This window comes from Giraffa tippelskirchi, chromosome 5, assembly GCF_054371585.1.
Source record: "Giraffa tippelskirchi isolate mGirTip1 chromosome 5, T2T-mGirTip1v1.2.pri, whole genome shotgun sequence".
Classification (NCBI taxonomy): Eukaryota; Metazoa; Chordata; class Mammalia; order Artiodactyla; family Giraffidae; genus Giraffa; species Giraffa tippelskirchi.
This window is the reverse complement of record NC_137279.1, coordinates 151,341,579-151,358,677: the sequence shown is the minus strand read 5'-3', so window position 1 is coordinate 151,358,677 and position 17,099 is coordinate 151,341,579. Positions and strand designations below refer to the sequence as shown.

Sequence of the window (17,099 nt, the reverse complement as noted above, 5' to 3'; positions counted from 1 at the left end):
GAAGATTTTTTTGGCATTTGAAAAATGTTGTTGTCTCTGGGGGACACCCCACTGTGAGTATGACAGACTTACTAAATAGAAGCAAAGAAATATGCAGCAGAACTGAGAAAAATTCATATTTTACACTTCTTTATTTTCTCATATGTGTTTTATTTTTAATTTGGCAAATTTGTTTCTTTTCATAGCTACTAGTTATTTTTAGCAAGCTTTCAGTATTAGTTGTTTTGTAGTAGCTCCCCTATTCAACCAAGAAAAGACCTAACAATTTGCAAAACTCCATCCCAGTGAACCATTTCCCAAATATGTTAGATGGATTGATCTTTCTTCCTTTAGAATGCCTTTTGTATCTGGATTTAAGGCCAGCTTCCCTGGTGGCTCAGATGGTAAAGCGTCTCCCTGCAATGCGGGAGACCCAGGTTCAATCCCTGGGCCGGGAAGATCCCCTGGAGAAGGAAATGGCAACCCACTCCAGTACTCTTGCCTGGAAAAATCCATGGATGGAGGAGCCTGGTAGGCTACAGCCCATGGGGTCACAAAGAGTCGGACATGACTGAGCAACTTCCCTTTCCATGGTCATTTGGTCTGACTTCTGTATTGCTCATTTGTAAGTCTAATTAGATCTCACCTATTGGTTTCAACTCTTGTTTTAAGTCCTTCTCCTCTTTCAACACCATGTCACCCACCTGTCTCTGTCTATAAGTGAACCATCCCTGTGCCTGCTTAGTTTGCTCTCCTTTTAAGTCTGTGCCAGCCTCTATGAGCAAGTATTTAGGTTATTTTTTCTCCTTAAATCCCAATTATCATTATCCTGATAGCCATCAAGTTTATGGTTATTACACATTGTGGAGATAATGGCACATCTTGGTTATAAATACAAAGAATTATTTTCTGCTTATCTGCTTAGTATTGTTAGGAAAAACTATCTAAAGATGTATAAATAAGGGAAAAGAATGCTTGCATATCTTTTTAATGTCACACTGAAGTATCATTTGACAGAATCAGGGTTGACTATAAAGAGTCTAGAATGATTTTGGTTATAGTAGTTACCCAGATTTGCTCAGCATTTTTAAAACTATTGTTTAATGTGCAGAAATAATGGTTTCACCAACGCTCTTCAGTGATGCTACTTTTTAGTCTTTCTTCCATTTTTGGTATCCCACACACCCTGTGTAACTGCATAGTATCAATGTAGCTGCATTAACCCTTGCTTCCTTCTTCATGTTCTTTACATCTGCATTTTAAGACTTCATATTCCCACTGCAGAATTTTAGTCATACAATCCTTTGAGGGACTGTCCTATAGATCATGGGTCACAGTTCAGGGACCTTGGTGTTTGGATATTCTTTCAAATCACATTGACTTTCCTGACTATATATCCAGTGTGGCCTCACCCAGAAATTTTATTTTTCAAAAGAAAAAAAAAGAAAGAAATTTTCTCTCTGACATACATACTTAAATTCACAACTGCACCCACAAACTAATTGTTAGAAGAGACCAAGGATTGATAAACTACTTCTAGGATATTAAATATTGCCCCATATCAGTGAATGTATTTTTTAAAAATTTGAAAAATCATTTTTACATAACAAAATGTAAAATTCTAATTCATTAATTACCTGTTTCAGTTCAGTTCAGTTCAGTTGCTCAGTCATGTCCAACTCTTTGTGACCCCATGAACCGCAGCACGCCAGGCCTCCCTATCCATCACCAACTCCCTGAGTCCACCTAAACCCATGTCCATTGAGTCAATGATGCCATCCAGCCATCTCATCCTCTGCTGTCCCCTTTTCCTCCTGCCCTCAATCTTTCCTAGGATCAAGGTCTTTTCAAATGAGCCAGCTCTTCACATCAGGTGGCCAAAGTATTGGAGTTTCAGCTTTAACATCAGTCCTTCCAATGAACACCCAGGACTGATCTCCTTTAGGATGGACTAGTTGGATCTCCTTGCAGTCCAAGGGACTCTCAAGAGTCTTCTTCAACACCACAGTTCAAAAGCATCAATTCTTCAGCGCTCAGCTTTCTTCATAGCCCAACTCTCACATCCATACATGACCACTGGAAAAGCCATAGCCTTGACTAGATGGACTTTTGTTGACAAAGTAATGTCTCTGCTTTTTAATATGCTGTCTAGGTTGCTCATAACTTTCCTTCCAAGGAGTAAGCGTCTTTTAATTTCATGGCTGCAATCACCATCTGCAGTGATTTTGGAGCCCAGAAAAATAAAGTCAGCCACTGTTTCCCCATCTATCGGCCATGAAGTGATGGGACCGGATGCCATGATCTTAGTTTTCTGAATGTTGAGCTTTAAGCCAACTTTTTCACTCTCCTCTCTCATTTTCATCAAGAGGCTCTTTAGTTCTTCTTCACTTTCTGCCATAAGGGTGGTGTCATCCGCATATCTGAGGTTACTGAAATTTCTCATGGCAATCTTGATTCCAGCTTGTGCTTCCTCCAGCCCAGCATTTCTCATGATGTACTCTGCATATAAGTTCAGTAAGCAGGGTGACAATATACAGCCTTGAAGTACTCCTTTTCCTATTTGGACCCAGTCTGTTGTTCCATGTCCAGTTCTAACTGTTGCTTCCTGACCTGCATACAGGTTTCTCAAGAGACAGGTCAGATGGTCTGGTATTCCCATCTCTTTCAGAATTTTCCACAGTTTATTGTGATCCACACAGTGAAAGGCTTTGGCATAGTCAATAAAGCAGAAATAGCTGTTTTTCTGGAATTCTCTTGCTTTTTTGATGATCCATCGGATGTTGGCAATTTGATCTCTGGTTTCTCTGCCTTTTCTAAAACCAGCTTGAACATCTGGAAGTTCATGGTTCATGTATTACCTATATAGACGCAACCAAGTGTTATATTGACTTATACTTTTCTTAAATGCATGCCCTGAAATTTTCTGCCTGTACCATACATAGCTGCCAGAGGTCAACTTTATAAAGACAAAAATCATGTTAATTTATATTGTTTTTAGTAACATGATAACAAGGCTTATTATTTTTTTTTTTAATAATAAAGATTGAATTGCCAGGCCTATTATCACATTTAATCCCAGTGAGATTCAAAGGTGAGATTTATATTTTCTTAAGAAAATCTTTAATCAGCTACACAAGACATCATTGTCAATCAGTATCTGGATTTCTCTCTATACTAGCCATGGCCTCACAAGACTTAAAGTAAAATTAGAGAAATCAGAGGCTATCTAGCTCACAGAAACTTGGACAATTTTATTAACTATTAGAAGTTATAATATCCAATCCAAATTGAAATCAGAGAGATTTTAACAACTTCTTTGAGTTTCAGGATCACAGTCTTTCTCCAGTGTTTCTCTAGTCCTTATTCTTCTTATTACATCCACCATACCAGAAGAGAAGATTATAACATCTCTCTAGTCCTTATCTTTTATTTGAAATCACATGGTCTGTTTTTGATATTCTAACAGTATGTTCAGCTATGTGTCCGTGAAGATTATATTGAGAAAGCCAAGTTCCCTCAAATAACTGTAAAGCATTTTAGGCAAGAAATAACTCCAAATTGGATCAGTCATAAAACAATTGGTTGGCATAACAGGAAAATTTATGGCTACTACACATTGAGGAGATAATGGCACATCTTGGTTAAAAATACAAAGAATTATTTTCTGCCTATCTGCTTAGTATTGTTAGGAAAACGTATCTAAAGATGCATAAATAAGGCAAAAGAATGCTTGCTTATCTTTTTAATGTCAAACTGAAGTATCATTTGACAGAATCACCTAACAGCTAATTCTTTAAGAGAATGTACGGTTGTTTCTCATTGCTATTCATTGTTTATTAAGTTAAGAACTAAGGAGACTCTTGATGAAAGTGAAAGAGGAGAGTGAAAAAGTTGGCTTAAAGCTCAACATTCAGAAAACTAAGATCATGGCATCCGGTCCCATCACTTCATGGCAGATAGATGGGGAAACAGTGGAAACAGTGGCTGACTTTATTTTTCTGGGCTCCAAAATCACTGCAGATGTTGATTGCAGCCATGAAATTAAAAGACGCTTACTCCTTGGAAGGAAAGTTATGAGCAACCTAGACAGCATATTAAAAAGCAGAGACATTACTTTGTCAACAAAAGTCCGTCTAGTCAAGGCTATGGTTTTTCCAGTGGTCATGTATGGATGTGAGAGTTGGACTGTGAAGAAAGCTGAGCGCTGAAGAATTGATGCTTTTGAACTGTGGTGTTGGAGAAGACTCTTAAGAGTCCCTTGTACAGCCAAGAGATCCAACCAGTCCATCTTAAAGGAAATCAGTCCTGAATATTCATTGGAAGGACTGATATTGAAGCTGAAACTCCAATACTTTGGCCACCTGATGCTGATAACTGACTCATTTGAAAAGATCCTGATGCTGGGAAAGGTTGAGGGCAGGAGGAGAAGGGGACGACAGAGGATGAGATGGCTGGATGGCATCACCGACTCAATGGACATGAGTTTGAGCAAGCTCTGGGAGTTGATGTTGAACAGGGAAGCCTGGCGTGCTACAGTCCGTGGGGTTGCAAAGTCAGACACGACTGAGCTTCTGAACTGAACTGACTGAAGTTAAGACTGTGAAGTTACATGTGAACTTGGAGATTTCTTGTGATAGAAATGCTAATAATTTCTTTGTAAGAAAGTTAGCTTTCATAGTGTATTGTATGTATGACCTTTACCAGTTTTTTTTTAAATCTAACCTAATAATCCTCCTTAAAATTCTTTATCAAATGTCCTAAAATACAGTTTTTAAAATGCCCTTTAAACCACATTGATTGTCATACTGATTTATCATTAATTAATAAATCAAATAAATTTTGTACACATGCTAATCCTACATTTACATGAGGTTTATGCTTTGTACCATTTGGAAGTAAATTTTTTTTTGTACATATCAATTCTGTTTGAATCCTAGACATATTTTACAGTTAACCTTAAGCATTTATGGCAAGTGCTTTTGCAAACTTAACTCATTAATTCTGTGCAGCTGATGAAATAGAAAGGATTCTCTACAGTGATAAAAGAACACTCCTTCTGAGGGTGTACTTTGTTTTCATTTAATTAGGCACTGGTCTACTCTGATTTCCTGGATTTCCCTGTGTAAGAACAGTCTTCTCAGAGCAAGATGGAGCTAAGTAGCTGACACTGTCTTCTAAGGCTCAAAATGGATGTTCATTTTATGGTTTCCAGGTTGCCTCTGACCACCAGCCAGCCACCTGCTGGGCTTCCACCTACTTGCTATTTCACATACTGTTTTGCTAACATTTCTTGCCTAAGCAGATCCTTTGATTTTACTGTCTGGACCCTTTGGTGTCACTTCATAAACACCTTACTATTGCTGGTGGTCAATTAACTGGAGTGCTAAAGGAAACTCAAAGATCATAATGCAGTTCTATTTTATTATATTTTGTAAATAGAAAAAAACAATGGAAAACAACACCATTCAAGGAAATAAACAGAAAGTGAACATAGACTTTTTGTGTGAAAATGGTTTTAGAAATAAGCAGATGTATTTATTCTCTACTTTCAAGATCAAAAAATTTGCACTTAAACATCGAAGGGCTAACATCATTATTGCAAAAGTCCCCAGGGATCAGAGAAAACACACTGCCAACTTGGTGCTGTGGGTACTTGATATGGCCACTGTGCATACTTCAAAGAGTAAAGAGAGTCTGAAGGATGGTAAACCTGCTCTATTTGCAAGTTCTAAAAATTGTTTCTCAACAAACATTATTAAAGCTGTGATATACTTTGCTAAATCCAGTGTAATAATTTATATGAGCTAGAAATGCATCCTTTTCTGGTATGTTACTTATGTGTTTTTATCTTTGCATCACAAGCTAAAAGCAGCTAATAGTAGACATTACTTGGCATTTTTGTTTTCCAGGAAAAAAACTCCTATTGCTCTCATTTTCATTTCAATGTTGTGCTACAGTTACTTATCTTAATAGTTAGCTCGCATAACACAAAATAATTGAATAAAGCATTTTGACTTACTAGAGTACTTAAATCTATAAAACCAGCTGCAAATTTGATGAAGCAAATTCACTGAGGTTTGGTGGAAACATTGAGACAATTTTACTTTCTTGTTCGTTTGTTTACAAATTTTATTGAATTATCGTGGTTCAGGAACCAAAGATATGAACTATATGTGACACCAAAATAATGAATTGAAATAGTTATATCTTTTATTGATTTAAAAAAACATACTTATTTACTTTTGGCTGTGCTGAGTCTTTGCTGCTTTGCCTGGGCTTTCTCTAGTTGCAGTGATAGGGGCTACTCTTCATTGTGGTTCGTGGGCTTCTCATTTTGGTGGCTTCTCTTGTTGCACAGCACAGGCTCTAGGCACATGGGCTTGAGTAGTTGCAGCATGCAGGCTCAGCAGTTGTGGCCCATGGGCTTAGTTGCTCCTTCGCGTGTGGAATCTTCCTGGATCAGGGACTGAACCCATCACCCCTGTCTTGGCAGGTGAATTCTTATCCTGTGTACCACCAGGGAAGTCCAAAATAGGTATATTTTATTTTTAATCAATCAAACCAATATTTTATAGACCACAGATTTGATTGGCCAAGCTGAGCTTCATTTTCCCCAAATGTAATTAAACAATTTTATGTGTTGGCGTATAATATGAAAATCCATAGGATAGAATTCCTGAGCTTATTCAATAAATCTGACTTTCCAGAATGCAGACATCTCTGAGGAAACTCAGCAGGAAATCCAGCATCTGCTATAGCAACTGGAGAAATCCCTTGGCTCCCAAACTGCCTCTGTCTTAATTTCCTGTCCTCCTTTTTGTTAGCTTATTTAACCTGCAAATTTATAATTAAAGTACAATGTTTTCAGCTCACTGAAAATAACCTTATTCAACCTCTCTTCTCATGTGAGTCTTGGAGCCCTGGTGGATTTGCAACAAGTTATAGGAAACTCTCTCTCTCTTCCTCTCTCTGTGAGTTTCTACAGTCTACACAGAGTTTTATAAATTAAGTGTCTCATCTTACAGCACAAAAGGGAAGAGACATGACTATTGAAATGATATTTGGGTCACATTGTTGCTGAAGCAAACTTGGGTCTACTTGCCCATTTGTAGTAAAGCCAATCTAGTGACACTGGACTGTGGAGAAGGAAAGTACAGCATTTATTGCTGGTGCCAAGTGAGGAGTCCAGGGCAACTAGTGCTTAAAAGGCCCGAACTCCCCAAAGGTTTGCAGAGAAAGGTTTTTAAAGATAAGGTGAGGGAGAAGAGTTATAATGTGTGTGATCAGCTCTTGGCTATTCTTCTGATTGTCTGATAGAGGTTAATCAGGAATCAGCATCATCAACCTTCTGGTTCCAATTGATCGGGTATCTATATATGTGCTTGTAGGTGATATACAGTTAACTTCTCCCACTTGACAGGGGTTTCATTATCTTCAAAACAACTCAAAAGACTTGACTCAGACTATTATCTATAGCTTTTGAAGAGAAACTAAAAGTCCTTGACTTTGTTTAGTGGCTAAAATATTATTCTGTCTTGCTTGACTGTGGGTTCTTTTTGCATTTTCTCACTTCTCTGATTAAATTTACTCATTAGAACTTAGGGAAGGCCTAGGAGGTGACAGTTTTTCTACAGACAAGAGGCAGGTGTAGGACATGGGGAGGGAGGTCTGTTCAGGGAAGGATGCTGCTTTGTTACAAAATGGCCTGGGTCTTATTTTTGGATCAAAAAAAAAGATAAAAGAAAATGTCCATGAAGGTATTTGGTAAGACTTTCCAATCAACCCTTAAGAATGACAAAGAGGAAGCCATAGACTCCCTTTTTAATTCCAAAGACTACATAACTGGAACAAAATCCACATTCTAGCTTTAGTGTGACTTTGCATATCTTAATTTCTTTTCATTAAGCATTGATTTCTTGGTTTAATTCACACAGAGCAATCTTACTTTCCTAATATCAAGGGTCTTATGGGAAGCATCACAGTGACTTTCATCTACTGACATTAGTGAAATCTTCATATCTCTTCCTTTAAAATTATTCCCACTTCTTTTTTGCTTAGCAAATCCTTCTCCACCAAGCAATCACAGAATATATATCAATTGAATTAGAATTCTTTCAGATATGAATTGAAAACCCCAAACTAGCTTGAGCAAAAGAAAAACATAAAGGACATGTATAAATTCTGATAGTATACTGTCTCCTTCTTTTGACCTCTGGGATCCTTCTATAGTAGTTCCCTTTTCCTATAGGTTGGGCTTTCCTGATGACTCAGATGGTAAAGAATCTGCCTGTAATGCAGGAAACCCAAGTTCAATCCCTGGGTCAGAAAGATTCCCTGGAGAAGCGAACGGCAACCCGCTCCAGTATTCTTACCTGGAGAGTTTCATGGACAGAAGAGCCCGGCAAGTTATAGTCCATGGGTTAGCAAAGAGTCAGACATGCCTGAATGACTAACACTTTCACACTTCTCCTTTAGATAAAGATGGTCATCAGGAAGTACTAAGATCATCAGGAATCTCTTTCCATTCCTCAGCTCTACTTCTCCCACAGGTAAGCGCCCACATTCTTGTGGTGACCCATGATGGTTTCAAACTTTTATCATCGCAGCTTAGACATTACAGAGACACCGCATGCTTCTTTCCCAATCATTCCTGCAAAAATCCTGGGTCTGACAATCACAGGAAGAGTGTGGGTTTATTCCGGCATGTGAGTTTCTGTGCAGTGAGGCCAAACAAGCTGAAACATCAGAGTTAGCAGCACAGAAAAGTTTATTGTAGGGCCACACAAAGCAGATGGGCTTTTGGCTTGTGCTCAAAACCCCCAAACTCCCTGATGGCTTTTGGGGAGAAGTTTTTCTCAGCAAAATTTGGAGTGAGAGCTAAATGGTGTGTGACTTTTCTGATTAGTTGATGGTGAGGTGACGGGGTAGTCAGTGTTCCCGGACTCTCAGTCATCAGCCTTCTGGTTTTCAAGCAGTCTGGGGTCTGAGCCTGTAGTTACTCTCTTCTGCCTCAGTGGAGGCCTTTGTTCCTACAGAAGAGCTCAGAGATACATTGTTATGTATATTCCTCCAGGAGGAGCCAAGGTGTTGTCCTGAGCTGAACTATAGTTTCTTGACTGCTCCTCTTTAGTTTCTGCATTCCCTCACTTCTCTGATTAACACATGTTTGAATCTGCTTTTTGGATCAATCACTAGCTGGGGCCTGGGGCAAGTATGTAAGAAAGTTAGTCCTATGAGTAGGGACTAGGTGACGCAGGCACTGGTCAGGCAGGGAATGTACTAAGAGTGAAAGAATAGCCATCTTGAACTGAGGGAGTAGAGAAAAGGTGTCAGTTCAGTTAAGTCACTCAGTCGTGTCCGACTCTTCACAACCCTATGGACTGCAGCACACCAGCCTTCCCTGTACATCACCAACTCCCAGAGCTTACTCAAACTCATGTCCATTGAGTCGGTGATGCCATCCAACCATCTCATCCTCTGTCGTCCCCTGCTCCTCCTGCCTTCAATCTTTCCCAGCATTAGGGTCTTTTCCAATGAGTCAATTCTTCTCCTCAGGTGGCCAAAGTCTTGAAGTTTCAGCTTCAATATCAGTCCTTCCAATGAATATCCAGGACTGATTTCCTTTAGGATTGACTGGTTTGATCTCCTTGCAGTCCAAAGGGGAGAAAAGTGTATTAGCAGGAAGCACAGAAGATTGGCTATAAAAAACCACAAATATAAAACATAATCAGTCTCATGGATGGCACATGCACATATGCATGTACATACACAGACACACACAAATCTCATCTCATAACCACAATTTAAACAATGCTTATAAGTAGTGTGAAATAAAATTAAATTTTATGGCAAGACAAGAAAAATTTAAAGAAAGAAATCTTTGCCCTTTGCCCTCCTCTCTCCGTCCATTGTACACTGTGTCTCTGCATATGCAACAAACCTTCCCTATTGGAAGAAAATCCCACTCAATCGTAAAGAGTAATGTTCTTCTAGCATCAGTAAGATAGCTCTTTAAAGATGATATTCCTTCTTGATAAGGGGCTGTGTGGCACTTTGATCTGGATTATGTAAACTATCAACAATATGTCATTTGAGGTATAGCCATCTGTCTCAAAAAGCTTATGTAACTGTACCTTGACTTCTAAAGGGAGGGGCAGTTCTCAGAGCTTTCTGAGATCCTCTTCCTGGGTTATAATCCTCAAATTTGGCTCGAATAAAATTTTCCATTTTTTTGTCAGTAGTAAGTACGTACACTGTAACTATTCCTCTTATAACAAAAATGCTCTCCTTCTCTCTCCATTAGAATTTATTTGTAGATTCAGAAAGTTATTGCATCTGATTCCCAATTCATGGTCACTGAATGTTGTGCATTACCCCCAGAAGGCCCTGATGTTGGGTTTTGAATTCTGGAATCCCATCTTCTATAAACCCTGAAGGAGATAACTGCCATAAAATGCCTATTTGAAAAAAAGAAAAAAAGAAAATTATGTAGACTGGTATGCAAGAATACATCCCTTTAGCTGCACACTACTAGTTGCTGAGCATTTGAGAGTTGTCTTAATGGTTAAATAATCAAAGGTTTCTATTTTCTGCTGTAGAAAAAAGAAACATCTCCCTTTACAGTTAAATAGGAGAATAAGTCTTTAATTAACAATGATGGATTCATTTACCTTGCTTTGAACCAAACCTCCCATTCAAAAGAGTTGGAGTAGCTGGAAACAATATTTTAAAATCAAATCTATTTTCAGTTATCAGAGAGCTACCAAGACACAAGTCTTGTGAGACTAAGATCTCAGGGAAAAAAAAAATCTAGAGAGGTGATCCAAAGTCCATAGTGCTTTTCTCTGCCAGGCATTGGCTGATTCATAGAGAGCTGCTGAGAGGCTGAGAAAGCAGGACAGTGAAGATGAGAAATGAAGCAGAGATTTCAGCCATTTAACGTGCTGAGGGAACAAACGTTGATGAGAGTTTTATTTCCTGGAGAATGAAAAAATATGAGGTGGATATTAAAATTGTCATCGGTAATCATAGGTGCCAAATATCAACTGCGATCATATTGCATTTTCATATCACATCGGCTTTACATTTGTTTTCCTCTCATTTTTGAAGTTAGATTTTGTGGGATTGGTGAGTCATTAGTTGCTTATCACTGTTTAGGTCTCTGAAAGACAGGACCAAGAACTTTCAGAAAGAACTTATGATTTGTGTGTGTGTTTTGATTCTTGAAAATATTTTGCTGCTATGCATCTATTCACTCATTCAATATTTGCTGATGGCAAAACAGAGGACTTAAGAACACAGACATGGAGCAGACTGCCCCGGTGGAATCTTGCTGTATTATGTGTTAGCTGTGTGAATTTAAGCAATTTAATTTGCCTGTCTGAGTTTCAGTTTTTATATCTTTAAAGTGGGGAGAAAAATAATACTAACATGATAGGAGTATCTTTGAGGAATAAATGAATTAAAGTATACAAATAACAGTGCTTATCAACTAATAAGAATTCTAAAAATGCTTCTTATTGTCATCTTCATCTTTAACATCATCTCATCACATTCTTTTTCTCTAATCTAGGGCTTTCTTTGATACTAGGAAGACAGACTTTTGTTATTTGAGGCTAACCACTTTATTTTGTACAATCATGTATTCCCTTCCAAGGAGCTTCTGTGCTGGATTTTTTAAAAATAATTATTTATTTACTTTAAAAGAAAGGTAATTACTTTACAAGATTGTGATGGTTTTTGCCATACATCAACATGAATCGTCTACAGTTATACATGTGTCCCCCGCTGTCCTGAACCCCCTTCCCACCTCTCTACCCACCCTGTCCCTCTAGATATCCCAGAGCACCAACTCTGAGTACCCTGGTACACCTGCCAACTAGCCCTGGCCATAGTCCATTTAGATAGTAGACACAGGAACTTGATCATGGTGTGAAAAGCAGGACATGGTTAAGGAGATTTGGCTGTTAAGATAACCATGTGTTATTTTTCACAGAAATTATTTCTGTCCATTAATGATCAATAATTCTTGATTCTATTCCTTTTTCTTCCACAACACTTTGAGTTTGTTATAACTACATCTGAGGTAGGAGAACTGCTTCTGAGTTGTTCTGGCTACAACTTTTAGGGACACTAATAAGCTCAGGTCCATCCAAAAGATTGGCAGAGACCCATAGAAATGTATATAGTGTACTGAGAAGATAAGGGTTTACTAATCCTCCTGAAATACAAAGCTAAAACAGTCCTGGAATAGGTAGACTGCTATGCCGGCTGATGCAATGTTAATATTTTGATGTTACTGCAGGTTTTTGAGGTGTTATTTTCCTCACTAATTTTAAGTGCCATCAAAGTCAAAACCACTTCTACAATTGTGATGATTCAGTGAAAAAAAAAAATTCTGATTTGAATCACAAAATCTCTTTGCAACTCAAAATGATGAGTGACTGATTGTGCACTCTTATCCTTGGAATGTCAATGACATGAAAATCCAAATATACTCTCATTCTTTTATACCTAACAACATTTAATCCTGATTATGTCAAGCTCTTAGACAACTGCTTGCCAAGTGAAGAGCTGGAAGAAATTTAAACCCAGCAGATTGGACAAGTATTAGTCCTTCACTGCAACTCATGAATTTCAGATGTCACTATCTTAATCAATCTAGAGGTACTTTTCCATATCCATAAGTGGCTAATAACTATAAAAGTAGCTTAAAGCTGATTTTGGTGAAGTTGGATTGATAAAGGACAGAGTATTTGACTGTAAGTTTTTAAAAATTACTGTATCACACAGTTTGGAATACAGTGTCTATTTGGATAGGGGATATTAAGTGAATTGATTAGTCAAATTTCTCAATGCTAAATGATCGAGGCTAATACAGAAAGAGTTAATACAATGAAACAAAATTCATTTCATGTTAAATGCTAATCAAAACACATTGTGTTATAAACTATACACAACTGATACATGAAGACAAGACTACAGCCATTTTGGAAAAGGACTGCGTAATGGCTTTGGGCAAAACAGACCTTGCAAGTTAAAGAACAAAGGCCTTGAGGGCATGAGTCCCAGAGACAAAAACCAGGTTCACAGGAATAAAAGATTAACTTGCTCTGCTACAGGAAAGAGTGTACCTAGTTGCCACAAGTTAAAATTATAAAATTTAACCTTATCTGTTCCTCTGCCTTCATGTAGAAAACTCTCATGTATTTCTTCCTCCTCACAAAAGTCCTTCTGTTTCTGATAGCCACCATGAAGTCACCTGCTGCTGATCAGAGAAGTTTGACTATTTCTGAAAATTATAGTGATCATGAGATAAACCCTCCCTTTGTTACAAAAGCCACTCACCCCTTCTACTCAGGGAGCTGGCACTTTTTTCCTGCATTTTACCTTGGGCAGAAGCTACCTATTTTTATAAAAAGCTTTGCTTGCCTAAGAGTCTTGTGGAAACGGTATTCATTTCTGTGGTACTGGCTGTCCATGAATCTAGAAGATGTCTGGTGACACAACTATATGCAACACATTATTTATAACACATGACAGTACTGTGTACTGCAAAACACTGCATTATAACTTGCATAAACCACTTAGAGCAGAGACCATACAATTCATTTCTCTATTTAAGTTGCCGCGTCTGAGGCTTTAATAATTTAGAAAGAATTTGGTAAATGATTTTGAAAAAAAAATCAGTTAATAAGTGTAAAGGAATTCTATAATACTCACATTTTTAATAGGTAAAGTTTCTGGCAATGAAATAAACATCAGTGTTTTCAGCACATCAATAATCCACATAAAGTTTTGTTTATAACTTTGTTATCCTTTATTATAAATAATCAAGTCACAGACTTATAGAATGCCTAATGTCTACCAATAATGAGCCACCTAAAATTTCAGCCTGTGATAACTTTCTGACAGTTTATTTAAAATTTTTTGTCCTTTGTTGGAGCTGTTAAAAGCATCTGGCTTGTGTTTGTTGAATCTGTTAGAGGGAAAGTGTGTTTATCTTTACCTTAAAAATTTTAGATGTTATTTTCTTGAAATGAATATTCTATTTTTATAACTTGAACTTTGCATATTTGTAAATTTATAACACATATTCAATATTTTTAGCCATCATTTATTTCAATAACCTTTTGTAAATATAAAATTAATGTATGTTCAATTCCAACAACTTGGAAAATACAGAAAAGCACAAAGGGAAAAAAAATCAACAATTCCATTAATTAAATGTCCATTGTAAGTATTTTTTGTATATACAATTTGTATGTAAATCTTAATACATTATGTTTGCCTTTATACATTATGATAATGTAATTGCTGTTTTGTAGCCATTTAATTTTCCACTTACCATTTTATGCAGCAATATTCTTTAATAACATATTTTTAATGCATACATTATTATACCATAATTTAGTAAATTAATTTTCTATTGTTGGACATTCAAGTTGCTGTCAAGTTTTCAGCATTATTAAATATACTCTCCTGAACATCCGTATATCTGTTTTTTCACAAATATCTGGAAATGTTCTTTCGGTAGGAATAACATTATGTGAACTATTGTTTCAAAGGGTGTGTAGATATTTTGATTATACTCAAGCTAAAATATTATATTTAGCTTCTATTGTCTTCTCCCAACCTGATGATAAAAGCGTGTCTTCCACTGATTTTTAAAAAATCATTGTAAGTTGAAAAGCAAATTTTCTTATCTCACGAAGTTTTACAGTCTCTTATGAGTTATAATAAACTTCTGATGGTATAAAGAAAGAATTATAATTGTCATCCATAACATTTAGAACTCATTAAAGGCTTACTAAGTGCCTAGAATTTTTCTTAGAACAGCTTGCTGTATGTGTGTGTGCTAAGTCACTTTAGTGTGTCCAAGTCTTTGTGACACTTTGGACCATAGCCTGCCAGGCTCCTCTGTCCATGGGATTCTCTAGGTAAGAATACTTGAGTGGGTTGCCATGCCCTCCTCCAGGGCATCTTCCTGACTCGGGAATCAAACCTGTGTCTCTTATATCTCCTGAATTGGCAAGCAGATTCTTTATCTCTAGAGCCACCTGGGAAGATCAACCTGCTGTATAGTAAGTACTAACTCACTTAAACCTTAAAACTCTGATGAGATCAGTACTCTTAATGAGTTCATTTCAAAACTAAGAAAACTGAGGCACAAACAGGCTAAGTAATATGCCCATGGTCCCACAGCTAGTGACAGAACTGGATATGAAGCTAAGCACTCTGGCTCCTGAGCCCACAGTATTGACCTCCACATTACACTACCTCTGAAAAACCATTTCATCCTGATATGAATAACCTCTTCATTTTGCTTGTTGTTGATGGACACTTGGCATTCCATAGCAAATGTTCCCTGGTAGCTCAGCTGATAAAGAATCAGCCCTCAATGCAGGAGACCCTGGTTCAATTCCTGGGTTGGGAAGTTCCCCTGGAGAAGGGATAGTCCACCCATTCCAGTATTCTTGGGCTTCCCTGGTGGCTCAGGCTGTAAAGAATCTGCCTGCAGTTCAAGAGACCTGAGTTCAATTCTTGGGTTGGGAAGATCCCCTATAGGAGGGCATGGCAACTCACTCTAGTATTCTTGCCTGGAGAATCCCCATGGGCAGAGGAGCCTGGAGGGCTACAGTCAATGGGGTCGCAAAGAGTCAGACGTGACTGAGCAACTAAGCACAACACAACAAATATTCAAATGACTCCATGAAATTCTGTCCAATTTTTACAAAGTGCTTCCTGACCTTTTTTAGATTAAATATTTTCAGGTGGAAGTAATAGTCATCTATGGCTCCTGCTTGATACATAGATTGGTTTTGCATATACTGCGTTTAAAATATGGAAAATTGCATGCCTTTTTCCTGGTGGGATGAGGTATCAAGTATGATATTTGAAAAAAAAAAGAAAAATATGGTCTGACTTTTACCTCAGCAAAGGTGTGTTATTCTTCCTGTTACACCTGATCAAATGTACTTATTCCTGATGCTGAGCAGAGCACTTGAGATCTAGCTCTTATGAAATCTCTGACTTTAAAAAGGGCAGGGAAATCTTAAAAGTTACTTCTGAAAAATAAACTAGCTACTCTAACCAGTTATGCCTATTAGGCTAAACAATAAAGGAAATAGATTTTTCCATACTCTTCTACTACACAAGACCTTGACATTAATTTTCCTCACTCTCTTAAATAGTCTGCCAGTCTTGCTCTTAAGTCAAACAATGAAACACCATGGACTTTGGAACTATGAGGATGACACCTTCAGTTAGGAATACTTAAAGGAATGATAATAATAACACAGTTGTACATTGATTTTAAAGTGATCAATCTTGGAAGTAGATAGCTCTGTTATCCCCATTTTACAGATGAGGAAGTATAGGCATAAAGACAGAGTTTGAACTACTTCAGGACATATAGCTAGTGGGTGGCAGTTCATAGACTTGAACCTAAGCCCTTATAACCCAGGGCCTTTGTTCATGATCACTATTATCGGATCCTCTACAGCAGTGGTTCCCACACTTTTTGGTACTAGGGACCTGTTGTGTGGAAGACAACCGCTCACCTCCTGCTATACAGCCTGGTTCTTAACAGGTCATGGACCAGTACTGGCACTTGGGGACCCCGGCTCTATAGCATGCAGGTAATAAAAGTAACAATCACTATCTTACAGAATTTCTGGGAAGATTCATAGAAAATATCATAGTATCTGAAACATGACATACAAATAACAAATGATTACATTGTTGTTGGCCATGCTGTGGTTGCTATCACTCCTAAAAAAATATAAATTTTATTCATGTGAAATATTACATATGCCCCAATAATATTGATAAATGCATTATAAGTAATAAAGAAAATACATACTTCTACCCATTTTAAGAGATAAAATATGTGTGACCACTGCCTTTGAAGACACCATACAATCATGTCCCTCTCCCTACTATCCCAGTAGATTTATCTTACTCTGAATTTTTGTCTTATTATTCTCTCCCTCAGGGTTTCCCTTGTGGCGCAGCAGTAAGAATCTGCCTGCCAATCCAGGAGACTTGGGTTCTGTCTCTGGATTAGGAAGACCCCCTGGAGAAGGAAATGACAACCCACTCCAATATTTTCGCCTGGG

General features: G+C 37.7%; 1 long non-coding RNA gene across 1 annotated transcript in view; it reads left to right on the top strand.

The window, feature by feature from the left end:
- The window catches only part of LOC145506337 (uncharacterized), a 788,916-nt gene that overhangs the window by 759,753 nt on the left and 12,064 nt on the right, over window positions 1–17,099 (top strand). Inside the window, exon 18 of the long non-coding RNA XR_014053776.1 lies at window positions 8,455–8,528. This is a non-coding gene — a long non-coding RNA (uncharacterized LOC145506337). The remainder of the gene's footprint in view (window positions 1–8,454; window positions 8,529–17,099) is intronic.